At 42.1% G+C, this 25,484-nt stretch overlaps 2 protein-coding genes and 1 long non-coding RNA gene across 3 annotated transcripts in view; 1 reads left to right on the top strand and 2 right to left on the bottom strand.

Annotated features, from left to right (window-relative positions):
- Window positions 1–2,045, bottom strand: part of LOC100425088 (uncharacterized) — a 57,089-nt gene extending 55,044 nt beyond the window's left edge. The window contains exon 1 of the mRNA XM_077981220.1: window positions 2,000–2,045. The gene's annotated coding sequence lies outside the window, so the exon portion shown is untranslated. The remainder of the gene's footprint in view (window positions 1–1,999) is intronic.
- The window catches only part of LOC720236 (zinc finger protein 701), a 57,089-nt gene extending 55,044 nt beyond the window's left edge, over window positions 1–2,045 (bottom strand). Inside the window, 1 exon segment of the mRNA XM_077981639.1 lies at window positions 2,000–2,045. The gene's annotated coding sequence lies outside the window, so the exon portion shown is untranslated.
- LOC114674073 (uncharacterized) lies at window positions 481–24,606 on the top strand. The gene is made up of 4 exons (XR_003725037.2): window positions 481–2,100; window positions 3,232–3,772; window positions 5,858–21,023; window positions 21,332–24,606. It is a non-coding gene; the product is annotated as an uncharacterized LOC114674073 (long non-coding RNA).
- The last annotated feature ends 878 nt before the right edge of the window (window positions 24,607–25,484 follow it).

Genomic DNA, 25,484 nt, shown 5'->3' with positions numbered 1-25,484 from the left:
ATAGAATGTACACATATTATAGACAGGAATTCTAAAATTCTCAATCTCATCTGTATAATTTTTTTTTTTTTTTTTTTTTTTTTGAGATGGAGTCCCACTCTGTCGCCCAGGCTGGAGTGCAGTGGCGCGATCTCAGCTCACTGCAAGCTCCGCCTCCCGGGTTCACGCCATTCTCCTGCCTCAGCCTCCCGAGTAGCTGGGACTACAGGCGCCTGCCACTACACCTGGCTAATTTTTTGTATTTTTAGTAGAGATGGGGTTTCACTGTGTCTGCCAGGGTGGTCTTGATCTCCTGACTTCATGATCCGCCCGCCTCGGCCTCCCAAAGTCCTGAGATTACAGGCGTGAGCCACCGCACCCGGCCTCATCTGTATAATTTAAACAAGTTTAACTTATTAGATTATATACACGGAAGTCAACATGTCACAACTAATCATATTCAATGAACTCACCCACTCATCTGAACCCAAAGTCGCCTACCCCTTTTTTTCTTTTGAGACAGGGTCTCGATCTGTTGACCAGGCTGGAGGTCTCGCTGTGTTGACCAGGCTGGAGTGCAGTGGCATGATCTCCGCTCATTGCAGCCTGGACCCCCTGGGGTCAATTGATTCTCCTGCCTCAGCCTCCAGAGTAGCTGGGATTACAGGTGAGTACCATCAACCCCAGTTAATTTTTTTATTTTTGGCAGACATGAGTGTCTCATTATACTGCCCAGACTGGCCTCAAACTCCTGGACTCAAGGAATCCTCTTGCCTCAGTCTCCTAAATTGCTAGGATTACAGGCGTGAACCACTGCGCCCAGCCCCTTTCTTCATTACTGTGCTTCCCTCCCTAATTCTGTACATATCTCTCATTCTCCCCTTCTCTCTATGTTCGTTTTTCTTTTTCCCTGGGATTCTGCTCCATATTTTGTACATCTCTCTTCTCCTGTTGTTTATCTCCTTCTTCCCTCTATTCCTTCTCTTCCCCCTCCTCTGCTCCATTCTCGCAACTTTTTTAACCTCTTGTTGCTCCTTCTCCCCAATCTTTAGATCGTCCTCGATCTCCATCTATTTCTGCCTCTTCTCCCATCTCTGCTCCTCCTCTGCTCTCCCTGTTAAATTCTGTCTTCCCTGTTGTACCCCCCTGTCCCCACTCTCTGGCATCCCAGATCCCCAGGTGTCCTCCCTGCTGTGATTCTCCCTCTGTTCTCCTTGCCACCAGCACCACTCTGCTCTGTCTGCCCTGGCTCCAAATCCCTCCTCCTCTCCCTCACTCTGATGAGCCTCCCTCTTTCCTGCCCCTCTCCCTACATTGCTGTTCTTCATCTCTCTGTACGTTTAGTTTTTCTCTACACTTCTCCAGTTGTTTTTCCCCTTTTGCTTTCTTATCTTTTTTTCACTTTTGCTGTCTCTTGGCAAATCCCTCACCCATCCTCTACTTTGCCATCGGTTATGGGTCTTTTTCATTCTTCTTTCCTCTGTCTCAGGTTTTCTATGGCTCTCTGACTCCGTCTGTCTGTCTCCTGATCCCTTTGGCCCACACAATCACAGGAGAATTTAGAGTAAGACGCCTGCATCCCTGAGAAGTGCATTTTCCAGGGTCTAGAGCTGGGCAAGCAAGAGCACCCGTGTCACAGGACAGGCCCTGGGCACCCCGCGGGCTCAGGGGAAGCGGTGACTAGCAGTAGAGACCTGTGGAGCACCAGGGCCCCGCACGAGGAAGGAGGTGGGGGGCGACGGCGCCTTAAGACAAGGATAAGAGCTGCAGGATCCCAGGACCAGGCAGAGGACGCCGCCTCCCCGGGGCTGGGGCCACCGCGCTGCGCTACAGGGGCCGACTAGGGCGAGGGTGGGAGGGGCCCAGGGTGAGAATCTGCCTCCCGGGTGAGGACTTTGAAAAGCACGGGGCAGGAGGAGTCAGAAAAAGTTTTGAGCAGGAAAACTACCAGACAGGAAGTGTACAGAAGCACCCGGGACCTGGGAAGCGCAGACCTAATACAAGACAGAGAGAAACTCACGCGCCGGCGGTGGGACCTTCCCTCCACGTGATCCGCTTCCGGGTTTGTGCAAATCTGCCCAGGCAGAACAGAAGCCAGGCCTGGGCGGGACCCGAGAGGAGGTGAGCCGGGCCTGAGGGAGGTCGGGGTGGGGCGCGAGGCGGAGAGACCTTGCTCTTTAGAACCAGCAGCGGGCGGGGCCTGGGCGGGACCTGTGCGTCTCTCCGCGTCGCTCCCAGAGCCCCTGTTTTTCAGGTTTTGGGGGCGAGACCAGCCAGGAAGGCTGAGGCATAATTCAAAAGCCCTGGAGTTGTCTGGAACGGGGATGCAAACTAGAATGTGAAATGCAAAGCCCTGCCTGAGTAGAACCTACGATTTCATGCTGACGGCCCACAGAACAGAATAGAAATCCTCTCCCTCTCTATTCTCCATTCACTCGGGAGGGAGAGTCCACCCTGTGCTCAGCTTCAGAGACTCCCCTAGGGCCTGTGCCTGGGATGCGGGATGAGTGCTCAGGCCAGGGAGGAGTGAGGTCACCACCTGCTGCTTAAACACCGCAAGGATGCGGGGGTGGGGTCGGGAACCTGAGGTCCCAGCTACTCAGGAAGCAGCGGCTGGAGGGTCGCTGAGACTGGGGGTCCAGACGACTTTGCTTTTGTTTCTTGGCGGTAATCGCTTAATCCTGAAAGTCCTGAGAGGACATGGGAAGCGTAGTCAAGCACACACCACCATGATGGAGAAAATAAGAGAGGGGATGTCAGGCCTCTGAGCCCAAGCCAAGCCCTCGCATCCCCTGTGACTTGCACTTATATGCCCAGATGGCCTGAAGTAACTGAAGAATCACAAAAGAAGTGCAAATGCCCTGCCTCGCCTTAACTGATGACATTCCACCACAAAAGAAGTGAAAACGGCCAGTCCTTGCCTTAAGCGATATTATCTTGTGAAATTCCTTTTCCTGGCTCATCCTGGCTCAAAAAGCTCCCCAACTGAGCACCTTGTGACACCCCCACTCCTGCCTGCCACAGAACAACACCCCCTTGACTGTAATTTTCCTTTACCTACCCAAATCCTATAAAACGGCCCCACCCTTATCTCCCTTCGCTCTTTTTGGACTCAGCCCGCCTGCACCCAGGTGAAATAGACAGTATTCAAGAGGATATAAAAAGGATTACAGATATTAAAGTGCCACTTATTTCTGAGATGCAAGGATGGTTCAACATATTCAAGCAAATCAATGTGATATTCTGTTGCAGGAAATCAGGGACCCTGAAAGGAGGGACCAGCTGAAGCTGCAGCAGAAAAACATAGATTGTGAAGATTTCATGGACATTTATTAGTTCCCCAAATTAACACTTTTATAATTTCTTACACCTATCTTTACTATAGTCTCCGAACATAAATTGTGAAAATTTCATGAACACTTATCACTTCCCCAATCAAAACTCTTGTGATTTCCTATGCCTGTTTTTACTTCAATCTCTTAATCCTGTCATCTTTGTAAACTCAGGAGCATGAATGTCGACTCAGGACCCTGTAATGATTGTGTTAACTGCACAAATTGTAGAGCATGTGTGTTTGAACAATGTGAAATCTGGGCACCTTGAAAAAAGAACAGGGTAATGGCAATCTTCAGGGAACAAGGGAGATAAGACGTGGAGTCTGACTGCCAGTGAGCCAGTGGAAGAGAGCCATATTTCTCATCTGGTACCAAGGCTGATGTGCAGTGGCACAATCATGGCTCACAGGAGCCGTGACCTTTCAGGCTCAAGCCATCCTCTCTACTTAGCCTCCCAAGTAGCTGGGACTACAGGTGTGCATCACCATGTGTGGCTTTTAAATTTCCTATAGAAACTGGGTATTGCTATGTTGCCCAGGCTGTTCTCAAACTCCTAGACTCAAGTGATCCTCCCACTTTAGCCTCCCAATATACTGGGATTACAGGCATGAGTCTCTGTGTCCAGCTGTATGCATAAAATGTTCTGGTAGATTTTTTTTTCCCTCAAGATGGAGTCTTGCTCTGTCACCCAGGCTGGAGTGCAGTGGTGCAATCTCGCATCACTGCAACCTCCACCTCTCGAGTTCAAGCAATTCTCCTGCCTCAGCCTCCCTAGTAGCTGGGACTACAGGCGTACACCACCATATTCAGCTAATTTTTGTATTTTCAATAGAGATGGGGTTTCACCATGTTTGTCAGGCTGGATTCGAACTCCTCACATTGTGATCCTCCCGCCTCAGCCTCCTAAAGTGCTGGGATTACAGGTGTGAGCCACCGCACCCAGCTTGATTTATTATTATTATTGTTACTTAATTTGAGATGGAGTCTCCCTCTGTCTCCCAGGCTGGAGTGCAGTGGCACAATCTCGGCTCACTGCAACCTCTGCCTCCCAGTTTCAAGTGATTTTCCTGCCTCAGCCTCCCAAGTAGCTGGGATTACAGGTGCCTGCTACCATGTTGGGGTAATTTTTGTATTTTTTTAGTAGAGACAGGGTTTCACCATGTTGGCCAGGCTGGTCTTGAACTCCTGACCTCAAGTGATCCACCTGCCTCAGCCTTCCAAAGTGCTGCGAATACAGGCAGTGTGAGCCACTGCGCCCAGGCAAAATTTGTTTTAAGACTTAGTGGAAAAAAATCAAACCATATTTTCCTCTGTCTGGTCTCACACCACAAAAGAATAAACACAGAAAACTTCTGTGACCAAATGTGGGTTTTTTCCTCCACCAATAAGCAAGCAATCAATTCTGCAGTGCCTACTGGCTGAGTGCCCTTGAATTCAATTCTGACACTATGTACCTGGAGGTAGCATCAAATCCTACAGGTTGAGGGCTCAGTCCCCAAGATTGCAAATAGACTAGTAGCAAGTCCAGGCCTCCAGAACTTCTGACCAACTGACTTCAAGTTGGGTTCCCATGACTCCTACTTTGAGATTGATCAATTTGCTAGACAGGCTCACAGAACTCAGAGTAACACTTAAATGTGCAGGTTTATTGTAAAAGATATTACAAAGGGTGCAAGTGAACAGCCAGATGGAGAGATACATAAGGTGAGGTCTGGAGGGGTCCCAAGCACATGAGCTTCTGTCCCCTAAAGTTGGCTTGTGCCACTCTCCTCCTGGCACGTGGAGGAGTTCTCATTCATCTTACTGTTAGTTTTCATGTGTTCAGCCTTCCAAAACTCTCTAAACCCAGTCCTTTTGGGTTTTTATGGAAGGGTATTACATAGACATTACTGAAATATGGACAAATGTGTCAAAATGTAATTCTAGAGTGTATGATCTAAACCCTGTAAGGCCCATCTTTTCAGATTCTTCTTGACCTCTTCTGGGCAGGATTTTTTCCTCCAGGCTATGGGGCAGAACCCTGTCTGGAATGAGGGTCTTGTGACTCACCATTAGAAAAACAGGAACAAGCCGAACGGTGGCTCACGCCTGTAATCCCAGAACTTTAGGAGGCCAAGATGGGTGAGATTGCTTGAGCTCAAGAGTTCAAACCAGCCTGGATGACATGGCAAAACCCCATCTCTACTAAGAATACAAAAACTAGGCAGGTATGGTGGGTCATGTCTGTAATCCCAGGTACTCAGGAGGCTGAGGCAGGAAAATTGCTTGAACCTCATAGACAGAGGTTGCAGTGAGCTGAAATCACACCACTGCACCCCAGCCTGCATGACAGGGTAGGACTGTCTCAAAAAAAAAAAAAAAAAAAAAAAAAAGAAGGCCAAGTACGGTCACTCATGCCTATAATCACAGTACTTTGGGAGGCCAAGGTAGGTGGATCACAAGAGGTCAGGTGTTCGAGACCAGTCTGACCAACATGAAGAAACCCCATCTCTACTAAAAATACAAAATTAGGCAGGCATGGTGGCACATGTCTGTAATCCCAGCTACTCGGGAGGCTGAGGCAGGAGAATCACTTGAAGCTGGAAGGCGGAGGTTGTGGTGAGCCGAGATCATGCCATTGCCCTCCAGCCTGGACAAGAACGAAACTCCAAAAATAAATAAATAAATAAATAAAATAAAATAAAATAAAAGGCCGGGAGCAGTGGCTCAAGCCTGTAATCCCAGCACTTTGGGAGGCCCAGACGGGCGGATCACGAGGTCTGGAGATCGAGACCATCCTGGCTAACACGGTGAAACCCCGTCTCTAATAAAAAATACAAAAAAACTAGCCGGGCGAGGTGGCGGATGCCTGTAGTCCCAGCTACTCGGGAGGCTGAGGCAGGAGAATGGTGTAAACCCAGGAGGCGGAGCTTGCAGTGAGCTGAGATCCAGCCACTACACTCCAGCCTGGGCGACAGAGCAAGACTCCGTCTCAGGAAAAAAAAGAAAAGAAAAGAAAAAGAAAAGAAAAGAAAAGAAAAGAAAGGAAAAGAGAAAGAAAAGCAGAAGCAGGTTAAATTCCTGCCTTGAGCAACGGGTCAGAGAGAGAGGTTCTATTTCTTGCGGCCTTCTTTTGAGGCATAAAGGACCACAACACTATAAGACATGACTATAAGAAGGGCTGTGGGAATTATGAGTCAGGAATCATGGATAAAAACCTCCACACATGCACACACACACATCATAATATCACAAGGACACATTGTAATTTCTATGATATATTTTCAATTTTCTCAACATAATCTATGCATATTACTTAAACTTCCCTTTCTGTTTGTTGGAACAAATGCTATTTCTAATCATTGTGTTTTCTCTCTAGAGTCCATGTCCATCTTGGTTTAACAAATTAATTTTTAAAATATGTCCTAGTATTTTATGGGAAATTTAGCCCATTTATTGCACTTCATGGACTTCTCCACTATTTGTTTATATTACCTGTGTTTTCTGCAAAATTTCTTAAGTTCTGGAAATTACATTCTTAACAAATGAAGATGCTTTGTTCCCAATCTTTCCTTCTATCTGAATTTCCTGTAATGTTCACCTGGTCCGTGTTAATCTACACCCCGGCACTTTCCTGCTGTTCTCTGGCTCTTATTAGCTGCTTATGTTGCTGATGAACTAGTCCATGGGTCTCCACACCATTGCCAGGAAACATTTCTGCACTGTGCTGATACTGACAATGCAGTCAGTACAAGCCATTTCACTAGGGACCATTTACCTATTTTCTCCATAAGGTTATATGTGTTCTTCTGGTGATAATTATGAAATCAAATGTATTAGTTTTAGATAAATGTACATAACTTCCATTCATTCAGTCACAACTATACATCTACTAATCTGTAAAGCAGTGGACCCCTGATGTTATGACACTTTTGTTTGTGAAATATGTGTTATAGTGTTTTACATTGTATGAGCTTAGCGGAGTTTAAATAGATCATTTTTTACTGTTTTTTGAGTTTAGATTTAATTGATTACCAGGCATATTTAAGCTCACTTCCTTCCCAATTTGAGTACCCCCCTCCAATTTCTGTTCTCTTTGTATGAATTTGAGCATTTTTAGATATCTCACATAAGTGGAATCATACAGTATTTGTCTTTTTATGCTGGCTTATTTCACTTAGCATTGTGTTTTCCAGGTTTATTTATTTTGTAGTATATTAGTGCACTTTCATACTGCTATGAAGAAATACCCAAGACTGGGTAATTTATAAAGAAAAAGAGGTTTTCCACATGGCTTGGGAGGCCTCACAATCATGGCAGAAGGCGAAGGAAGAGCAAAGGCATGCCTTACCTGGTGGCAGGCAAGAGAGCATGTACAGGGGAACTCCCCTTTATAAAACCATCAGATATCATGAGACTTATTTACTATCATGACAACAGCATGAGAAAAACACACCCCCATGATTCAATTACCTCTCACCAGGTCCCTCCCATGACATTTGGGGATTACAGGAGCTACAATTCTGGATGAGATTTGGGTGGGAAAACAGCCAAACCATATTATTCCATCCCTGGCCCCTCCCAAATCTCATGTCTTCACACTTCAAAACTAATCATGCTGGCCAGGCACAATGGCTCATGCCTATAATCCTAGCACTTTGGGAGGCCAAGATGGGTGGATCATGAGGTCAGGAGATTGAGACTATCCTAGCTAACACAGTGAAACCCGGTTTCTACTAAAAATACAAAAAATAAGCTGGGTGTGGTGGCACACACCTATAGTCCCAGCTACTTGGGAGGCTGAGGCAGAATTGCTTGAACCCAGGAGGCGAAGGTTAGTGAGCTGAGATCATGTGATTGCACTCCAGCTGGGCGACAGAGTGAGATTCTGTCTCAAAAAAAAAAAAAAAAAAAAATCAAACTAATCATGCCTTCCCAACAGTCCCCCAAAGTCTTATTTCAGCATTAGCTGAAAAGTTCACAAAGTCTCATCTGAGACAAGGCAAGTCCCTTCCACCTATGAGCCTATAAAATCAAAAGCAAGTTAGTTACTTCCTAGATACAATGGGAAGTATAGGCATGGGGTAAATACACCTATTCCAAATGAGAGAAAATGGTCCAAACAAAGGGGCTACAAGCTGCGTGCAAGTCCAAAATCCAGTGGTACAGTCAAATCTTAAAGCTACAAAATGATTTCCTATGGTTTTGCAGGGTACAACCCCACTCCTGGCTGCCTTCATGGGCTGGCATTGAGTATCTGTGGCTTTTCCAGGTGCCCAGTGCAAACTGTTAGTAGAGCTAACGTTCCAGGGTCTGGAGGACAGTGGCCCTCTTCTCACAGCTCCCCTAGGCAGTGCCCAGTGGGGACTCTGCATGGGGGCTCCCACCCCATATTTCTCTTCTACATTGCCCTAGCAGAGGTTCTTTAGGAGGGTTCTGCTCCCATAGCAAACTTGTGCCTGGACATCCTGGCATTTCCATACACCCTCTGACATCTAGGTAGAAATTCTCAAACCTCATTTCTTGACTTCTGTGCAACCACAGGCTGAGTACCATGTGTAATCTGCAAAGACTTCAGGCTTGCACCATCTGAAGGAATAGCCTGAGCTCTATACTGGTCCCATTTAGCCATGGCTGGGACACAGGGCACCAAGACCAAAGACTGCACAAGATCCTGGGCCCGACCCATGAAACAATTTTTTCTTCCTAAGCCTCCCAGTCTGTGATAGGAGGGGTTGTTGTAAAGACCTCTGACATGCCCTGGAGACATTTTCCCCATTTCTTGGTGATTAACATTTGGGTCCTCATTATTTATGCAAATTTGTGCAGCAGGTTTGTGTTTCTACTCATGAGTTTTTCTTTTCTATCACATTGCTAGAATGCAAATTTTCCAAACTTTTATTATGCTCTGCTTCCCTTTTAAACATGTTTCAATTTCAAACCATATCTTTGAGAATGAATAAAACTGAGTGCTTTTAAGAGCACCAAAGTCACATATTGAAAGCTTTGCTGCTTAGAAATTTCTTCTGCCAGCTACCAAAATCCTCCCTCTCAGGTTCAAAATTTCACAGATAAACAGGACAGGGACAAAATGCTGCCAGTCCCTTTGTTAAACCATAGCAAGAATAACGTTTGTTCCAGTTCCCAATAAGATCCCGATCAACATCTGAGACCACCTCAGCCTGGAGTTCTCTGTCTATATCACTATCGGCATTTTGGTCAAAACCATTCAACAAGTCTCTAGGAAGCTCCAAATTTTCCCACATTTTCCTGTCTTCTGAGCCTTCCAAAGTGTTCCAGCCTCTGCCTTTTACTGAGTTCCAAAGTTGCTTCCACATTTTCAGGTATTTTTATTTTTCATTTTTAATTTTTTTAGATGGAGACTCACTCTGTCACCTAGGCTGGAGTGCAGTGGTATGATCTCGGCTCACTGCAATCTCCACCTCCCAGGTTCAAGCAATTCTCCTGCCTCAGCCTCCAAAGTAGCTGGGACTACAGGCACACACTACCACACCCGGTTAATTTTTTCAAGTATCTTAATAGCAGTATCCCACTCCTAGAAACAATTTACTGTATTAGTCCATTTTCATACTGTTATGAAGAAATACCTGAGACTGGATGATCTATAAAGAAAAAGAGGTCTAATGGACTCACCATTCCACATGGCTGGGGAGGCCACGCAATCACGGTGGAAAGTGAAGAAGGGGCAAAGGCATATCTTACATGGTAGCAGGAAAGAGAGCATGTGCAGGGGAACTGCTTTTTATAAGACCATCAGATGTTGTGAGACTTACTCACTATCATGAGAACAACACAGGAAAAACTCATCACCATGATTCAGTTACCTCCCACTGGGCCCCTCCCATGACACGTGGGGATTATGGGAGCTACAATTCAAGATGAGATTTGGGTGAGGACATAGCCAAACCATATCGTTTAGCATATAAACAAATTTCTAGCCAGGCATGGTTGCTCATGCCTGTAATCCAAGTACTTTGGGAGGCTGAGGCAGGCAGATCACTTGAGGTTAAGAGTTCAAGACCAGCCTGGCCAACAAGATGAAGCCCCCACCTCTACCAAAAATGCTAAAAATTAGCTGAGCATGATGGCACATGTCTGTAATTGCAGTTACTCGGGAGGCTTAGGCATGAGAATCACTTGAACACGGGAGGTGGAGGTTGGAGTGAGCTGAGATCATGCCATTTAATTCCACGCTGGGCAGCACACCCAGACTTCATCTCAAAAACAAATTTTTATATATATATATATTACAGACAGACACAAGCACACACACACATATATATATGCGTGTATACATTTTTTTAAATTTTTAAAAAAATTTTTTTAAAATACAAGATCTCACACTGTTGCCCAGGCTGCAGTGCAGAGGCATAATTAGAGCTCTTTGCAGGCTTCCAAGTAGCCAGGACTACAGGGGCAGGATAACATGCACAGCGTATTTTAAAATTTTTTACAGAGACAGGGTTGTCCTGTGTTGCCCAGGCAGGTCTCAAATCCCTAGTCTCAAGTGATCCTCCCGTCTCATCCTCCCGAAGTGCTGGGATTACAGGCATGAGACATCAAACATGACTTAATTTCCATAGTTTTGAACCAAATAATGGTTTTATGTATATAATACATTTTGTTTCTCCATTAATCTTTTCGTGAACATCTAGCTTGTTTCTACCTGTTTGTTATTTTGAATAATGCTGCAATGAACATGGGTCTCTAAATGTCTTAAGGATCCTGCCTTGAATTTTGTGTATAGACCCAGATGAGGAATTATAGGCTATACTGGTCATTCAATTTTGAATTATTTGAAAAAATGTCCTACTTCTTTCCATAATTGCGTCATTTTACATTACCACCAACAGTACACAAGTCTCCTATTTCTCCACATTCTTGCCAACACTTGTGAATTTCTGTTTTTGTTTGCTTGGGGTTTTTTGTTCCCTACATTAAACATTCTTCATGGGTGCAAATGATATCTCATATTATGCTTTTCATTTATATTTTTCTTTTCTTTTCTTTTTTTGAGACGGAGTCTTTTTTTTTTTTTTTTTTTGAGACGGAGTCTCGCTCTGTCACCCGGGCTGGAGTGCAGTGGCCGGATCTCAGCTCACTGCAAGCTCCGCCTCCCGGGTTCACGCCATTCTCCTGCCTCAGCCTCCCGAGTAGCTGGGACTACAGGCGCCCGCCACCTCGCCCGGCTAGCTTTTTGTATTTTTTAGTAGAGATGGGGTTTCACCGTGTTAGCCAGGATGGTCTCGATCTCCTGACCTTGTGATCCGCCCGTCTCAGCCTCCCAAAGTGCTGGGATTACAGGCTTGAGCCACCGCGCCCGGCTGAGACGGAGTCTTGCTTTGTTGCCCAGGCTGGAGTGTGATGGTGTGATCTCGGCTTACTGCAACCTCTGCCTCCTGGGTTCAAGTGATTCTCCTGTCTCAGTCTCCTGAATAGTTGGGATTACAGGCACCCATAACCATGCCTGGCTAATTTTTGTATTTTTAGTAGAGACGGCATTTTGCCATGTTTGTCAGGGTGGTCTCAAAATCCTGATTTCAGGTGATCCACCTGCCTTGGTCACCCAAAGTGTTGGGATTACAGGCATGAACCACTGCGTCCGGCCTCCTTTTTATTTTTTGTAAGATGAAGTCTCACTCTGTCACCTGGGCTGGAGTGCAGTGGTGCTATCTGGGCTCACTGCAATTTCAGCTTCCTGGGACTAAGTGATTCTCATAACTCAATCTCTGGAGTAGCTGGGATTACAGGCACCCACCACCATGCCCAGCTAATTTTTGTATTTTTAGTAGAGACAGGGTTTCACCATGTTGGCCACGCTGGTCTCAAATTCCTGACCTCAAGTAGTCCACGCACTTCAGCCTCCCAAAGTGCTGGGATTACAGGCATGAGCCACCCTGCCTGCCTGACTACTTGCATTTTTCTAATGATTAGTGATATTTGACATCTTTTCATTTGGTTGTTTATTTGTATATCACCTCCAGAGAAAGTTATTTCTATTTCCTCTTTTTTTTTTTTTTTAATGCTGAAGTAGATTCTTGCTCTGCCACTCAGGCTGGAGTGTGATGGCATAATCTCAGCTCATTTCAACCTCCACCTCCTGGGTTCAAGTGATTCTCCTGTCTCAGACTCCTGAGTAGCTAGGATTATCAACGTGTGCCACTACACCCAGCTAAGTTTTGTATTTTTAGTAGAGATGGGGTTTCACCATATTTGCTAGTGTGGTCTTAAATTCCTAGCCTCAAGTGATCTGCCTGCCTCAGCCTCCCAAAGTGTTGGGGTTACAAGCATCAGCCACCATGCCCAGCCCTTTCCCTATTAATCAGATTGTTTGTTTATTTTTTTATTTTTAGGAGTTATTTATTTATGTATTTATTTATTTAGAGATGGAGTCTCACCCTGTCGCCCAAACTGGAATATGGTGATGCAATCTTGGCTCACTGAAGCTTCCACCTCCCAGGTTCATGCAATTCTCCTGTCTCAGCCTCCTGAGTAGATGGGATTACAGGCACTTGCCACCACGCCCTGATAATTTTTGTATTTTTAGTAGACATGGTGTTTCACCATGTTGTTCAGGCTGTTCTTGAACTCCTGACCTCGTGATCTGCCCAACTCAGTCTCCCAAAGTGTTGGAATTACAAGCGTGAGCCACCATGCCCAGACTGAGTTATTCATATATAATCTAGATATTATCATATCAGAGATATGATTTGCTAATATTTTGTCATGTATCCTGCATTTTCTTTTTATTCCTGTAATTGTTTTTTGCTCTTGTTTTGAGATGAAGTCTTGCTCTGTCACCAAGGTGGAGTGCAGTGGTGCAATCTCGGCTCACGGCAAACTCCAACTCCCTGTTTCAAGTGATTCTCCTGCCTCAGCCTCCTGAGTAGTTGAAATTACAGGCACACGCCACCATGCCCAGCTAATTTTTGTATTTTTAGTAGAGATGGGTTTTCACCATGTTGGCTAGGATGGTCTCGATCTCCTGACCTTGTGATCCATCCACTTCAGCCTCCCAAAGTGCTGGGATTATGGGCATGAGCCATTGCACCCGGCTGTAATTGTTTTTTTTAGAACCATAATAGTTGTCAGTTTTATTGTGCATTTTATGTATTTTTACCTATTTTTTGTGCTTTTGGTGTTATATCCAGGAAAGCGTTATTGAATCTAATTTCATGATGCTTTTTACCTGTGATTTCTTCTAAGAGTTTTATAGTTTTAGGTCATGAATCCACTTTAAGTTACTTCTTGCACATGATGTAAAGTAAGGGTTCATCTTCATTCCTTTGCATGTGGACATCAAATTTCTTCTGTATTATTTATTTGAAGAGACTGTCTTTTTCCCATTGCATACTCTTAGCATCCATATTGAACATAATTTGACCACATATTTGAAGGTTTGTTTGTGGCCTCTCCATTCTCTGTTGCCTTATACATATGTCTTTATGGCAATACTGTTTTGTTTTGATTAAGGTACCTTGGTAACAAGTTTCATAATCATGCAATGTAACAACACCTCCAGCTTATTTATTTCAACTTTGTTTTGCGATTGAAGCAGTTATGTAATTTTATATTAATTTTAGGATGAATCATGTGGAAAACTTCACTGGTATTTTGCTCAGAATTTCAGTCAATCTGTAGCTTTCTTTGGGTATTACTGTCATCTTAACTTTAAGTCCTCCAAACCATAAACATGGACTCTTTTTGCATTATTTGCATCTTTAATTTCAGCAATATTTTATAGATTTCTGTGTAGAAATTTTCCCTCTTTGTTAAGCCTATTCTTAAGTATTTAATTCTTTTTGATGTCATTGTAAACTTAATTATTTTTCTAATTTTGGGGATATGATCTATTTTTTGGTGGTGTGTTCTAAACACATCTATTATGTGTAATGGGTCTCTTGTGGTGTTTGAGTCCTCTCTTTCCTTAGTGTTCCACTTGATGTTATTCATTTTTGAAAATGGTGTATTGAAATCTACTTCTATATTGTGGAGCTATTTTTTCATTTAATTTTTTCATTCTATATTTAGTTTTGTGTGTGTGTGTGTGTGTGTGTTTTGTTTTTTTTTTTAGATAACAGTTTCACTCATTACTCAAGCTGAAGTGTGCAGTGGCATGATCTCAGTTCACCACAACCTCTGCTTCCCAGGTTCAAATGATTCTCCTGCCTCAGCCTCTGAAGTAGTTGGGATTACAGGCATGTGTCACCAGGCCTGGCTTTTTTTTTTTTTTTTTTTTTTTTTTGTATTTTTAGTAAAGATGGGGTTTCTCCATGTTGGTCAGGCTGGTCTCTAACTTCTAACCTCTTGTGATGCAGCTGCCATGGCCTCCCAAAGTGCTGGGATTACAGGCAAGAACCACTGTGTCTGGCCACTTAGGAGCTTTATATCTTGATAATTGAGCCCTTTATCATTTTCTAATATGTCTCATAACAGGTTTGAGTAAAAGTCTGTTTTCTTTTTCTTTCTTTGACACAGAGTCTTGCTCTGTCACACAGACTGGTGTGCAGTGGCATGATCTTGGCTCACCACAACCTCTGCCTCCCAGATTCAAGTGATTCTCCTGCCTCAGCCCTCCAGTAACTGAGATTACAGGCTCATGTCACCATGTCTGGCTAATTTTTGTATTTTTATTAGAGACAGGATTTCATCTTGTTGGTCAGGATGGTCTTGAACCCCTGACTTCATGATCTGCCTGCCTCAGCTTCCCAAAGTGTTTGGATTACAGCACTGTGATTGTGGTGAGCCACCGTGCCCAGCAATAGTCTGTTTTCTTTGATATTAACATAGCCACCTTGTTTACTGATGATTAACATTTGCATGGAATATATTTTTCCATCCTTTGAATTTCATTCTGTGTATGTCCTTACAGTTAAGGGGGTTCTCTTGTGGACAGATATCAGTTGAATCGTATTTTCTTCTGATTCTAAAGTTATATCATTTAGATTTGAAGTACTCATAGAGAAGTTCTTATTGTTGCATATTTTTACACACTATCTATAGATCTTGTAACATCTTGTAGAATTTTTGTCCTGCATACCTCTCTTCCTATCGGCTTTTGTGTTTTGATTTTTTTTTTTTTTTTGTAGTAATGTGCTTTGATTCCCATCTCACCTCCTTCTGTGTATGTTCTGTAGATTTTCTTTTTGTGGTTACCATTGCAGTTATGTAAAATATTCTAAGTTGAAAATTCTATTTTAAAATGTTAACAGTTTAACTTTGATCATATACAGAAAACTACTTTATAATTTGGCTCTGACTTTATGTTATTAATGGCATAAATTACTTCTATATATGTTATGTTTTTATTAACATAAACTTATAGTGCATTTTAAGTGATTTTGCCTTTTAAATGCTAGGAATGAATTAAAAGTCAAGTTTCAAATGAAAAGTACATGAACACATGCTTGCATATGTGATCATTTAATGACCATTAATGCTAAACTTATATTTTCATTTTGGTTAGTGTACTGTCTTGGGTCCTTTTATTTCATCTTGAAGAACTCCCTTTAGCATTTCTTTTTAGACAGATCTAGAGTACTAATGAACTTTCTCATCTCTTCTTTATCTAGGAAAGTCTAAATTACTCCTTTATTTTTGGAGGTGACTTTTGCTAAAAAGTAGTTCTTAGCAAAATCCATTAAAAAGTAAAATAAATTAAAAAGTAATTTTAATTGTGTCTCTTTGTGAATGGCCTTGGGTCAATTTTAGTTAGAGTAGTCAAGCTTCTTTAATTTATATATACTTTTTTTTTCAGATTTGGGACCTTTTGGAAATTCTTAGTTCAATTGCATATTCTGATCATCTGTCTTCTACGTATGAACCTCCAATAGTTTGTATATTTTTCCCCTTGATCACTTGATAGTATCCCACAAATTTATTAGAATCTGTTTCCTTTTCTTGGCCAGGTATGGTGGCTCACACCTATAATCCCAGAATTCTGAGAGGCTGAGGTGGGCAGATCACTTGAGGCCAGGAGTTTGGGACCAGCCAGGCCAAAAAGATGAAACCCCATCTCTACTAAAAATACAAAAATTAGCCAGGTGTGGTGATGCACATCAGTAGTCCCAGGTACTTGAAAGTCTGAAGCATGAGAATCACTTGAGTTTGGGAGATGGAGGTTACAGTGAGCCACAATTGTGCCACTGTACTCCAGCCTGGACAACAGGTGAGAGTGTGTCAAAAAAAAATTTTTGCTGTTGTTTGCTTTTCTTTATGTTTTTTTTTTCTTTGAAGATGATACTCTGGAGTAACATATCTTTATTTTTGCTTATTTTTTTCTGTGCCTTGTTCAGTCTGATGTTTTGCAGCCTAACGAATTTTTACTTCAGCTACTGTATTTCCACTCCAGAATTTGATTTTTGTTTTCAATAGTTTCTTCTTTGTTTTTATATTCTCTTTTTCATGTATTGTTTTCCCAATTTCACTTAGTTGTTTATCTCTGTTACCTTTTAGCTCACTAGGTATCTCTAGGTAGCTGCTTAAAATAATTCTCAAGCAATTCAGAGGGCTGCCTTAAAAGGTTTGGTTTCTGGAAATAAATTTATTACTATAATTTTGGCCACATTTCTGTCTTCTTGTACTCCTTTTAATTTTTGTTTGAGGTTTAGTGAAATAACCACTCTTCCCAATGGTTTTGTATAAAAATTGTGTAGGGGGAGAACTTTACTAATGGGCCTGTTGTACAGGATGAACGAACATTCACTCCTTTTCCGTGGGTGTGTCTTTCTTGGTTTCATGCATGTACTATTACTAATGGAATCATTGCTGCTCTTTAATATCTTATTTTCTCTAAAGGGCTAACTCCTGGTTTTTCTGAGAAACTTTGAGTTTCTGTTGTATTGTTCTTCTCATAATCTTTATTACATTCCTTCACAGTCCTGCTGACTCCTGTATATTTCCCATTGCTCCAATGTATCACCTTACTCTCTTACATTTTTGGCATTGTGAACGTGTTATACCAAGTATGCTGATATTCCTTGCAATATCAGAGACAGATGAGGTAGTTTCTACTTCCTTCATTAGATTCTAAACATGCCAGAACCATGGGTTCAAGTTTCTCTTTTCATGCATTCCCAGGGAGGATCTGTGTATGGAGAATCAATGCAAGAACCAAGCCTATGAAAAATCAAATCAGATTAACCTCTGAGTCCCATCTGCCCAAACTGCAGCTGTTTCAGGGTGAAAGAAAAATTTATGTATGTAATCAAGTGGAAAAGTCTATTGAGCAGAGTCCCTCAAGTTTTACCACTTGAAAAAATTTCTTCTAGTGTGAAAACCCACGTTAATAAATGTAGCAGTGATTTTATTGATTCTCCACTTCTCCCACAAGAACAGAAAACACACATTAGGGAAAATTCTTATGAATGTAATGAGCATGGCAAAGTCTGTAGAGTGTCTTCAATCCTTGCTAACCATGACATGATCTTGGATCCAGATAAACTTTACAAATGTAATGAGTGTGGTAAAGTCTTTAGGAACAATTCATACATTGTACAATACCACAGAATTCATACTGGAGAGAAACCCTACAAATGTAACAAATGTGCAATATCTTTAATCGCAATTCACATCTTGCAGAACATCTGAGAATTCATACTGGAGAGAAACATTACAAATGTACGAAATGTGGCAAGGTCTTTAGTCACAATTCACACTTTACAGAGTACTGGAGAGTCCATACTGGAGAGAAACCTTACAAATGTAATGAATATGGCAAGTTCTTTAGTCACAATTCAAACCTTGCACAACATCAAAGAATTCATACTGGAGAAAGTGTCAGAAATACAATGAATGTGGCAAAATATTTAATGAGTGGTCAGATCGCACTGTCCACCTTGTAATTCATACTGGAGAGAACCTTAGAAATGTAAAAAATGTGGCAAAGTCTTCAAGTATGAGTTATTCCTTATCAGTCATCAGAGAATTCATACTGGAGATAAACTTTACAAATGTAATGAGTGCGGTAAAGTCTTCAGGAAGAATTCATACCTTGCAAAACATCAGAGAATCATACTGGAGATAAACCTTACAAATATAATGAATGTTAAAAGGTCTTTACTTGCAGTTCACACCTTGCAGAACATTGGATAATTCAAACAGAGAGAAGCCTTACAAACGTAATGCATATGGCAAAGTTTTTAGTCAACTTTCATACTTTGTATGACATCAAAGAATTCATATGGGCTCTCCCATATGCATCTCCCTAGGAATGCATGAAAAGCCTTACAAATATATTGAATGTAGCAAAGCATTTAGTGACTATTCAGGCCTTACTGTCCATCTTCTAATCCATAGTGGAGAAAAACCTTACAAAGTAAAGAACGTAGCAAGGTCTTCAGGCATACGTTATCTCTAAGCAATCATCAGAGAATTCATGCTGGAGCCAGGCCTTACAAATGTAATGAATGTGGCAAGGTCTTCAATTAAATTGCACACCTTGCATGACATTGGAGAACTCATACTGGAGAGAAACATTACAAATGTAATGAATGTGGTAAGATCTTTAGTTGCAATCCACACCTTACAGAACACTGGAGAATTCATATGGTAGAAAAACCTTATAGATGTAATGAATGTGGCAAGGTCTATAGTAGCTATTCATACCTAGCACAATGTTGGATAATTCATACAGGAGAGAAACTTTACAAATGTAATAAATGTGGCAAAGAATTTAGTGGGCATTCAAGTCTCACTACCCATCTGTAAATCCACACTGGAAAGAAACCTTATAAATGTAAGGAATGTGATAAGGACTTCAGGCACAAGTTCTCCTTAACAATTCATCAGAGAATTCATACTGGAGAGAGACATAAATGTAATGAATGTGGCAAAGCCTTTAATCAAATTTCACACCTTGCAAAACATCAGATAGTTCATACTGGAGAGAAACCTTACAAATGTAATTAATATAGCTAAGCATTTAGTGTGCATTCAAACCTTGCTTTTCATAAAATAATCCACAATGCAGAGAAACCTTACAAATGTAATGAGGAGGCAAGGTTTGTAAACAAAAGTTCCACCTTACAAGTCATCACAGAGTCCATTCTGGAGAGAAACCTTACAAATGTAATGAGAGTGTAAGGTCTTCTGAGTGGTCTCTTGAGTGTAAGTTTTCTGTTTATACAAATCAAGTAAGAACATAAGCTTCCAGGCTGAGCACAGTGGCTCACACCTGTAATCGCCTCCTTGGGAGGCCAAGGCAGGTGGATCATTTGAGGTCAGGAGTTGGAGACCAGCCTGGCCATCATGGCAAAATGCTGTCTTTTCTAAAAATAGAAAAATTAGTTGTACATGGTGAGGAATGCATGTAATACCAGCTATTCGAGAGGCTGAGGCACAAGAATCGCTTGAGCCTGGGAGGCAGAGGTTGCAATGGGCAGCGATGTGTGTGTGTGTGTGTGTGTATATATATATATATACACACACAAATATATGTATATATGTGTATGTGTGTGTGTGTGTCTGTGTGTGTGTGTGTGTGTGTATGTGTGTATATATATATATATATATATATATATAGAGAGAGAGAGAGAGAGAGAGAGAGAGAGAGAGAGAGAGAGAGACCGTAATAGGCTTCCTATCTGTTTCACTGCGAGGAACATCATGATTAATTAACCAATGCCAGAGCTGTACATGAGTCAGACTATTCTGATTGCTGCTTTGTCTCTGATGCTCATTACAGGAACTACACCCACCTTGCCTTTAAAGATTGAGCACTGCCACTTGGCCCCTGCAACCTCAAGATCTAATTATTCCCATTGCATTTAATTTTTCCAATTGGGTGACTGTGATTCCCACTGTAAGATCTGGCATACAGAGAAGAGCAATCACAGAGATTCTCAAGGATTTGTCTTCTCCTCACAAATCTATTTTGCAAGGTATTGGTGAAGGGGATGTCTTTCGGATCCTTCAAGTTGGGATGAGTAAGTTCTAAAATGGCAAACCCATGCTAGCATTCCAATCTGCCTAAGCCTTTGGATCTATTCCTCTATATTAAACCAAGGGAGATCAGGCACTTTCAGCTCATTCACAGTGAGCCAGATTTCAATCCATGCTTCAGCTAACCAAGCAAATAAACTCTTAGAACCTTTTTCTAACTCACTGAACTGCAACACTAAATGCAAATTCCCTGGTTTATTGAGCCCACATTAATAAATTCAGCCTGATCCAACTTTATGTTCCTACCACCATTATCTCACACCCTGGTTCCCTGGACTTCTGCTTATGTAAGAAAACTCAAGCAGTTCTTTTGCAGTGCAGTGCACCTCCTCATGGGTCCCATCACCTCGAAGAGCCACTGGGACTTGAGTCTAGTTCAAGGTCTAGAGGCAAAGAAGGGTGGTGGGGGTGGATCCTGAGAAGAATCAGCATTGCCTTGCCCTGCAGCTGGCTCAGAGGAGGCTATTGTTGCTTCCTTAGGCAATGGATGGTGAATCTCCTCAGAAAAAATGTACAAAGACTAGAAGCAGCCTGGGTGGGGAAGAAGATGTTGCCACCATGAGGGGTAGGGAGGCCATTTTCTCTCACAAAAGGGGCTTATCAGGATTTAAGAGCTCAGTGTTCCCAGCTTCATCAGGATCCTCCCACACATCACCATGTCAAGTTACATGGTCCTAATCTTTCCCAACCAATGCCCTCACTTTATAGACACCTGGTGAGGCTGACTGTGCACCAATTATTCTAGGCCATCCACTCACATAAGAGTTTGTGATCACTGGCCGGGCGCGGTGGCTCAAGCCTGTAATCCCAGCACTTTGGGAGGCCGAGATGGGCGGATCACAAGGTCAGGAGATCGAGACCATCCTGGCTAACACGGTGAAACCCCGTCTTTACTAAGAAATACAAAAAATAGCCGGGCGAGGTGGCAGCGCCTGTAGTCCCAGCTACTCGGGAGGCTGAGGCCGGAGAATGGCGTGAACCCGGGAGGCGGAGCTTGCAGTGAGCTGAGATCCGGCCACTGCACTCCAGCCTGGGCTACAGAGCAAGACTCCGTCTCAAAAAAAAAAAAAAAAGAGTTTGTGTCTGATTTTTGGCAATTTCAGCCTTTTGTCTATAAAAGAGTCCACCCAGGGTACCCTTAGAAACTTTGAGGTTAAGTATGATATCTTCTAGATCCGGGACTTATCTTCTCTGAGCTTATCCATTTCTTTCATCATTTTTTACCAGGGAACTTAGGAAAGCAACTTCATTATATTCTTTGGTTCTCCAGAAATGTTGAAAAGTATCATGTATAAAGTCACTAAACTCCTTGCCTCTCGGGAGCACTGAATCATGAGTATCAAATACATTTATTTTACACAACTCTCTAAACAATGCATACCAAGACTATCAGTGCTCTCTGTACTATTAGAAGTACAGTCCTTAGCATTTTTAGTTCTAATAAGATTAGAGAGCCAACTCCAGAAGCCCCTAAACCAACTAAGGAAATTCATCCTTAAAATTTTGTTCCTCTAGGCTGGACACAGTGGCTCACACCTGTATTCTCAGTACTTTGGGAGGCCAAGGCATGTGGATAGCTTGAGTTCAGGAGTTCAAGATCAGCCTGGGAAGCATGGCAAAACCCCATCATGGGACTATGGTGGTGGACACCTATAGTCCCAGCTACTCGAGGGGCTGAGGCAGGAGGATTCCTTGAACCTGAGAGGTGGAGGTTGCAGTGAGCCAAGATTGCATCACTGCACTCCAGCCTGGGCAAGAGTGAGACCCTGTCAAAAAATAAAAATAAAAAATAAATATATATATATATATATATACTCCTCTAGAATCACTCCAGGCACCAAAGTCTCTATTAGTCGGGGTTCTCTATAGGTACAGAACCAATGGGATACATGTATATATAAAAGGGAGTTTATAGGGAGAATTGGCTCACACAATTACAAGGCAAACATCCTATGATAGGCTGTATGCAAGCTGGAGAAGAGAGAAGGTGGTAGTGGCTCAGTCCAAGTCTGAAAGCCTCACAACCAGGGAAGCCAACAGTGCAACCTTCAGTCTGTGGTCAAAGGCCCAAGAGATCTCAGGAAGCTGCTGGTTCAAGTCCCAGAGTCCAAAGACTGAAGAACCTATAGTCTGATGTCCAAGGGCAGGAGAAGCTTAAGCAAGCAACCAGCATGGGAAGAAGAAAGAGAGCCAGAAGACTCAGCAAGTGAGGTTATCCCACGTTCTTCCACCTGCTTTGTTCTAAGCACACTGGCAGCCAGTTGGATGGTGCCCACTCACATTGAGGGTGGGTCTTCCTCTCCTAGTCCACTGACTCAAATAATCTCCTCTATCAACACCCTCACAGACACACCCAGAAACAGTATACTTTATCAACCATCTAGACACCCTTCAATTCACTCAAGTTGACACCTAATATTAACCATCACATTATTCAGACATCACAAAATGAAGTCTAACTCTTTAGGATAACACTGAATGTTTACTCTTGAAACTCCAGACTTGGTTAGGAGAGACTTCAATTTTCTTCATGGTAATAGCTTATTACATTCCTCTTGTGGCTGCACACATAGGTCCCATTGCACAATATGACTGTGGAAAATACTTGTGAAATATTGTTTAGTAAAACTGCCTAAGATATTTTTCATAGCAGTTCAGTGAAAATTATTGTGAAGTGTTTACTACATAATATATTATTATATAATTGTTATATAATAAATATGATTCTACTAGAAGAGCATTTTTCCAAAAGCTATGGAAATGTCATTTTTGATTATGGTATTAAGCAAAACATTCTCTGGTTCTTTTTCAATTGTAATAAAATTATTTTTTATTTTTGTATATAATTTAAAAATTTTTTTTTTCTTTTCCATAGGTCGCAGTCTACATTCTATGTTTGATGCATTTCTTCCCTTTGTTACTGTAGTGAAAGGATTAGGGGACACATAAATGAGGCTGTTATTTGGAGAAAAAAATATGACATGAGTATGCACATAAGACCATGGCAGGCATAAACTAGGATTATTGTAAATACGAAGAAAGAAGGAAATACTTATACTACATTAGAAGCCTTGAAATCACATGAAATGATTCCAACACTTTATTTTTTTTCCAGATGTTTTAGGCATTCTAGTTTTTTCTCTTCTTTTGCCTTTCTACATAATTTTTTGGATAATCTTGTTAGTATCTACAAAATGGCTTGATAGGAAATGTATTAATATTGTGTATCAATTTGGTTAATTTCACATTGTTTCTATGTTGAGTCTTCCAATAAATTGACATTTTATATGTCTCCATTTGAGTGTTTTTGATTTCTTTCATCAGCACTTTGTAGCTTGTTTTCTTTCTTTCTTTTCTTTTTTTTTTTAAAAGAGTTGGGGGTCTCACTCTATTTCCCACAGGCTGGAATACAGTGGTTTGATTATGCTTACTGCAGTCTCAACTGCTGCCCTCAAGTGATCCTCCCACCTCAGCCTCCCAAGCAGGTGGGACTACAGGTTTGTGCCACCATGCTCAGCTAATCTAAAAAAATTTTTTTTTTTTTTTTTTTTTTTAGGTGACACTTCGCTCTTGTTGCCCAGACTGGAGCGCAGTGGCACGATCTCGGCTCACCATAACTTCCGCCTCCCAGGTTCAAAAAGTTACTAACAGATATAATCTACAAAGGTAAATTGAGGCATGGTGATTCATACCTGTAATCCCAGTCAGCATTTGGGAGGCTGAGACCAGTGGATTGCTTGAGGTCAAGGCTTCAAGACCAACCTGGCCAACATGGCAAAACCCCGTCTCAACTAAAAATACAAAAATCAACTAGGCATGTTGCCATGCACCTATAATCCCAGCTATTTGGGAGACTGAGGCAGAAGAATCACTTGAACCTGGAAAGCAGAGGTTGCAGTGAGCCAAGATTGTGCTACTGCACTCCAGTCTGGGCAACAGAGTGAGACTCTGTCTCAAAAAAAAAAGAAAAAGTAAATCGAGAGAGGGTTGCCTGGTAAAACATGAAATGAGTTCAAGGATAACAACATGGAACTTCATGAAAGGTTATTATATATTCATTATATATGCACACATTATATACACACACATGCAAACACATATTACAGTACTATGCTTACTATTATTCAACTCAATGTGACAACACAGGAAAAATTTAAGGCCATGGAAACTATTGTAGAGATAATTTCAAGTGTTAAATATAAAACTTATTGATTAAATTATGATGAGTGTTTGATGAGAGCCATGACTTGCTCATCCATGCACTTGTGTAGACATATATATATATACACAAGATTAAATTAACTCATATAACAGTTGTCTACCAATGAGTTTTTCAGCAACTTCTTAAAAATCACCATTTTTGTTTGTTTCTATTTCAGCACGTATGGAAAAATGAAATGTATCAACTGTTCTTAATTTAGTTCATCAACATTTTTCTATTTGAAGCTAGTAAAAAATGGTACAAACATTTTTAAAAAATAGAGAAAACTATTGGGAAAAGGGCTTATGGGGTGCCTGTATAAACTGGTCATAAAAATATGGGACAGGCCGGGCGCGGTGGCTCACGCCTGTAATCCCAGCACTTTGGGAGGCCGAGGTGGGCGGATCACAAGGTCAGGAGATCGAGACCACGGTGAAACCCCGTCTCTACTAAAAATACAAAAAATTAGCTGGGCGCGGTTGTGGGCGCCTGTAGTCCCAGCTACTCGGGAGGCTGAGGCAGGAGAATGGCGTGAACCCGGGAGGCGGAGCTTGCAGTGAGCCGAGATCGCGCCACTGCACTCCAGCCTGGGCGACAGAGCGAGACTCCGTCTCAAAAAAATAATAATAATAATAATAAATAATAAAAAAAAAAAAATAAAATAAAAATATGGGACAATAAGCTGTGGAAAGCCACAAGAGGCCTCTGAGGAGGAAAGCCTCCTAATTGCCATCATGTTCCCATGCTCTGAGCAAGACCTGCTCTCTTATCTGTAAACACTGTGTTCAAGGAGAAAGACACTCCTCTGAAGCATTGGAATGTGGCCAGACTTGCTGGCTTCTAGTTAAGCCCACTCCCCACAGCTGCTCTCCGATAAGTTAAAGAATAAATCAGTAGTAAAGTTTATGCTGCTTCAGCACAAAGAAAATTTACCTAAACTGCCACTGCTAAAGATTACGTGTATGACACATCACATCCCTTTCACCGTTTCACCCCTGAACATCTGCTTCTTATCAAAGTGATTGTAC

The sequence above is a fragment of the Macaca mulatta genome, chromosome 19, assembly GCF_049350105.2.
Source record: "Macaca mulatta isolate MMU2019108-1 chromosome 19, T2T-MMU8v2.0, whole genome shotgun sequence".
In the NCBI taxonomy this organism is placed as follows: Eukaryota; Metazoa; Chordata; class Mammalia; order Primates; family Cercopithecidae; genus Macaca; species Macaca mulatta.
The sequence above is the reverse complement of the archived record's forward strand: the minus strand, read 5'-3'. Positions and strand labels throughout refer to the sequence as shown.